Here is a 5794-nt window from a genome sequence, read left to right on the forward strand (position 1 = left end):
CTCCCCCCCGCCCTCTGATAAATAAATAAAATCTTTTAAAAAAAAAAAAAAGAGTGAACTAAAGAAATGTAGCGTTACTGGCACATAGCTAACATTGTCTTCTTCACGTGGTGCCTACAGCCACTTCTCTTCCGGCACAATGGCAACTCGTTAAAGGAAAAACTGACTGCACCAGTTGCAGAAGAACAGACAACCATCCCAGACAACAAGGTCACTGTAGTGGGTGCTGGGCAAGCTGGTATGGCAAGTGCCATCAGCATTCTGGGAAAGCTTCTGGCTGATGAACTTACCCTTGTGGATGCTTTGGAAGATACACTCAAAGGAGAAATGAGGGGGTATGCAACATGGGAGTGCTTGTTTCTTCAGACACCTAAAACCGTAGCAGATGAAGATTATTCTATGACTGCCAACTCTAAGATTGTGGCAATGACTGTAGGAATCCAGCAGCAGGAAGGAGAGAACCGGCTCAATCTGGTGCAGAGGAATGTTAATGTCTTCAAATTCATTATTCCTCAGATAGTCAAGTACAGTACTGGTTGTTATCATAATTGTCGTTTCCAACCTAGTGGATCTTCTCATGTGTTACCTGGAAACTAAGTGGGCTTAGTGACTGGAAGCCCTGTGTGACTGGAAGTGAGTATAGCCTGGGTTCTGCTAGATTTCACTATTTTATGGCTGAAAAAAAAATTGGCTTTCTTCCTCGCAGTTGCCATGGTTGGATTTGGGGAGAATATGGCAACTCAAGGGTGGCTGTGTCGAGTGGAATGAATGTGCCAGGTGTTTCTCTCCAGGAATTGAACCTAGAAATGGGAACAGATAATGACAGTGAAAACTGGAAGTAAATGCATAAAATGATGGTTAAAAGTGCATACAATATCATCAAGCTAAAAGGATATGCCACCTGGGCTACTGGATTAAGTGTGGCTGATCTCATTAAAGCCATGCTAAAATATCTACCCAGGATTCATCCAGTGTCAACGATGGTGAAGGGAATCCATGGCATAGAGAAAGAAGCCTTCCTGAGCCTTCCATGAATCCTGGATGCTCAAGGATTAACCAGTGCTCTCAGCCAGAAGCTAAAGGATGCTGAGTTTCCTCAGCTCAAGAAAAGTGCAGATACCTTATGGAACATACAGAAAGACCTAAAAGACCTGTGACTTCTGGCTTCTGGGCTATCATATTTAAAAACTACAATGTGATTAACGGTGAGCCTTTAGTTTTTCATCCGTATACATGGATCAGTTTGCTTTTATCTTCCTAAATATATGAATCTGAGCTCACAGAATCAAAGCCCATACTTGGTTTAATGCTTGCCATATGAGCCCTCGAACAAATGAAGTTAACTATCATAGTGTGCTTCTAAAAAAAAAAAAAAAGAAAGAAAGAAAGAAAGAAAAAATGTAGTATTATTGCCAGGACACAGCATGTATGAATGTTCTCGCTGTCATTAGATTCATGATCATGAATTTAAAGGATAACCATTCCGGAGGGCTGTGTGTTTTTCCCACCCATATCCGGCTATCTGGGTCAACGCACTGAGTAAGCAGAGGTTCTATTTCACCCATGCTGCAGTTCACCAAATGAGAACAACAAACCTGAGAGGAGCAAAAGAATTAAAACACGAGTCAAGGAAGGGATTATAATGCCTAGCCCTGGAATGCAGAGTGGATGAGCTAGAAGAAAGAATGTCAAGGAGATGAAAGGTAATGGAAAGGTGTTTAAATCGATGAATTGAAGTGCTGGTGAATGAAAGGATATTTACGGTTTTGTTTCTAGAAGGGTTGAGAGAAAAGTAGAAGCTGGTCATCTGAGGACAGAATACATGAAAATGAATGTAAGGAAAGTTTACAGAACTGATAATATCAAGATATGGAGAGTGACCACAGGGCTAAGTAGCAGGGGCAGGGGCAGGGATGGGTCAAGGGCCAAGGGTCAAGGGTTAAGGGTCTCTTTGATGTCAACTCAGAGAGTAGAAGGAGAGGAGACCTCATTACTTCAGGATGAAGGTGGAAGTCCAGGCTCCCCATATTATTTCTACTTGCCCAAGGGCTGGGACTTGTTAGTGTCTTGTGACGACGAGAGTTCTGCTCCCTGCTAAGCTTTTTAGGACACCACCCCCATTGCAGGAGGAGATCAGCCTTTTCAGACACCACTCCCATATTTCTGCAACTTTCCTTACAGCCTGGTGAATGTGGAAGTCTAAATTCCCCACTTGGCCTTTGACGATCTGGGTGGAGGTAAGATCTGTGATCTAGGTTAGAATAGAGTGGTTATAGACTAAAAATATTCTGTCTGGCAAGGCTGCCAATTTTCTGGCTCTTTGGTTAGTGATAGAAGGCTTTGTTTGGTGTTTTATAGTTTTTTTGCCTTTTTTCTTCTCGGAGAGGGGCTATGATGCTTGTGGTCACTGAGAGAGTTCAGAGTTTTTAATGACCAAACTGGATGATACCAAGAGTTTCTCTAGAATCTAAAGGGAGAAAAGTAAGGGTAGATGTGGCCCTCTGAGAATTAGAGATATCTGCAATAACGATCAGTTCCTATTGTCAAGATTTGGTCAAAACTCACCCTCAGACATCAGTACTAGGGCAAACTATGTGCCAGAATAAGCAGGCTGAAAATGAAACATGTGGCATCCTGGCCTCCCATAAGATATTTGGGAAAGACTTCCATCAGTTGGATTGGAGAAGTACTTCCTACAAAATAGTGGATGCAACTATTTTTTGAAATTTTCTGGAACTCTGTGAAGCTCACCAGTGTCCAGGTCCATTAAACTCCAACGGAATGGGGGAAAGGATAGAGCAGACCAACAACTCCAGGGTTTGCTTTCAGAGCAGCCTGTAACAGAGCTAAAATGGCAGCAACGTCTAGAAGTTAAAGTAGGATGGTTGAATTTAAGCCATAAATCTGTTACGCAGACTAACAATCTGGTTACGTTAAAGTATTCATGGCCTAACAGCAATTGTTTTCATTCAAAAGAAGATATAATGTGGAATTAATTATATGCTAATCACTTAAGTACAACAAATCATTTCCCTCAGAATGGACACTTCACTCACATTAAGGCAGACAACTGATTTTTCCCAGATCCATACCACTTTCTCCTTGCAGTACACACCACTGTCTATTAACCAGTTGAGACCTTCTACCCTTACCATCATATGTCACCGGATGTGAGCTGTCCCAGGAAGAATGTGAATCTGCCCATGCAACTCTCTTCAGGTAAAGTAATCCCCCAAAGAGCTGACAGCTGGGTCAGTAAGTCTTTCTCTGAATGGGATCTGCAAAGTATATCTATCTCCATGTTCATCAGAAACAGGGTATTGATAAAGGCTGATTGAATGAATGAAACTAGTAAAGCATCAAATAATTCCATGACAGGACAAGCTAAATAACTGGCTTTGTTTCAGCTCTTGTTGAATTTTCAGGAAGAAGTTACTATGATTCTGTAAAATAGACATTTTCCTCAGTTGGATTATTTTATCTTCCATTAGCCAATTCACAATGTTTAGTGTGCACTTTGGTAGTATGTGAAGGAAGACCTATAGGAAACACAAAGAGAAATAGAGAGTGGGTTCCTTCATTCAACCATATTAAAAATCTTATTTTCTAGACTATATCCAGCCTGTATAAACATATCATAGAATATGAGAATTTGACGGTCCAAAAATCTTAGAACAGAGATATCACCAAATTGAAGTAGGATACCTTGATCTTACTACTAAGTGAATGGAGTCCAGAAATACAAAGTAACATATAAAAAACCATGGTTTTGGTTCATCTCTCTCTTTGAGTATCAAAAAAGAAACTTATAATTTCTAATTTTATAATGTAAAGTAAAACAGGAAACATATCTAACAGAACATGAAATGATATCCTTATATTATTAAACTGATTTTCAGTAGTCAAACAGATTGGAATTCAGATCCCTTCATTCCCCATAGTTATATATTTTTATCTTCATGTAACTTTATTCCCCACTGTTACATAGTGACTTTGAAGTATTAATGTTGATTTTTTTTGTTCAATTGTCTCTGTACATTTCAGTTAATATACATTGCTATGTAAAAATCTTTAGTCACTATGATTTATGTGAACAGGACAGCAATTCACTTATCCAGAGACTTCTTGGTGAAGACAAAGAAAATAAAAATAACAAAAACAGCATCTGGAGAACTGGATTCTTGCTCCCAAATCTTTCAGGAGCTGGTTACCCTGAACAAGATCCATCATTTTTTCAATTTCCTGTTTGGCTAAAGGAACATTAAAACTCCTATGAAGCCCCACTTTATTTCTGCTTTTGTTGTCTGTGCTTTTGGTGTCATATGCAAGAAAACATTGCCAGGGCCAGTATCGAGAAAATTTTTCCCTGTTTTTTTCTAGGAATTTTACAGTTCAGGTCTTATGATTAACTCTTTAATCAACTTTGTTTGGGTTTGGGGTTTGTTTTTTATTATATTCAGTTAGCTATTGTATAGTACATCATCAGTTAGCTATTGTATAGTACATCATTAGTTTTTGATGTAGGGTGATTCAATGATTCATTAGTTACATATAACACCCGGTGCTCCTCACAACATGTAATCCATTTTGAGTTGATTTTTGTGTTGTGTAAGATAAGGGTCCAATTTCATTAGTTTGCATGTAAATACCCAGTTTTCCTAACATCATTTGTTGGAGAGACTATCCTTGCCGAAGACCAGTTTGCTATACACACGTGGATTTGTTTGGGAACACTCTGTTCTGCTCCATCAGTCTGTACATCTTTTTACCAGTACCATACTGTTTTGATTACTATAGTTTTAACATATACTTTGAAATTGGGAAATATAGGGGTGCCTGGGTGGCTCAGTGGGTTAAAGCCTCTGCCATCGGCTCAGGTCATGATCCCAGGGTCCTGGGATCGAGCCCTGCATCGGGCTTTCTGCTCCTCAGGAAGCCTGCTTCCTCCTCTCTCTCTGCCTGCCTCTTTGCTTACCTGTGATCTCTGTATGTCAAATAAATAAATAAAAATCTTCAAAATTAAAAAAAAAGAAATTAGGAAATATGCCCAGTTTCTTTGTATACCAATTATACCTCAAAAAAAAACTGTTAAAAAGGTTGATATCCAGGATCTATGATGAACTCCTCAAACTCAGCACACACAAAACAGGCAATGATATCAAAAAATGGGAAGAGGATATGAACAGACACTTCTCCAATCAAGACATACAAATGGCTATCAGACACATGAAAAAATGTTCATCATCACTAGCCCTCAGGGAGATTCTAATTAAAACCACATTGAGATATCACCTTACACCAGTTAGAATGGCCAAAATTAACAAGACAGGAAACAACATGTGTTGGAGGGGATGTGGAGAAAGGGGAACCCTCTTCCACTGTTGGTGGGAATGCAAGTTGGTGCAGCCTCTTTGGAGGAGCAGGGTAGAGATTCCTCAAGAAATTAAAAATAGAACTTCCCTATGACCCTGCAATTGCACTCCTGGGTATTTACCCCAAAGATACAGATGTCATGAAAAGAAGGGCCATCTGTACCCCAATGCTTATAGCAGCAATGGCCACAGTCACCAAACTATGGAAAGAACCAAGATGTCCTTCAACGGACGAATGGATAAGGAAAATGTGGTTCATATACACTATGGAGTATTATGCCTCCATCAGAAAGGATGAATACCCAACTTTTGTAGCAACATGGACGGGACTGGAAGAGATTATGCTGAGTGAAATAAGTCAAGCAGAGAGAGTCAATTATCATAGGGTTTATTTGTGGAGCATAACAAATAACATGGAGGAC

General features: G+C 39.7%; 1 pseudogene across 1 annotated transcript; it reads left to right on the forward strand.

The window, feature by feature from the left end:
* Window positions 1-225: 225 nt before the first annotated feature.
* Window positions 226-1157, forward strand: LOC309849740 (L-lactate dehydrogenase B chain pseudogene; annotated as a pseudogene). Its single transcript has one exon. The product of its transcript is annotated as an L-lactate dehydrogenase B chain pseudogene (transcript).
* The last annotated feature ends 4637 nt before the right edge of the window (window positions 1158-5794 follow it).

This window comes from Mustela nivalis (assembly GCF_964662115.1).
Source record: "Mustela nivalis genome assembly, chromosome: 16".
In the NCBI taxonomy this organism is placed as follows: domain Eukaryota; kingdom Metazoa; phylum Chordata; class Mammalia; order Carnivora; family Mustelidae; genus Mustela; species Mustela nivalis.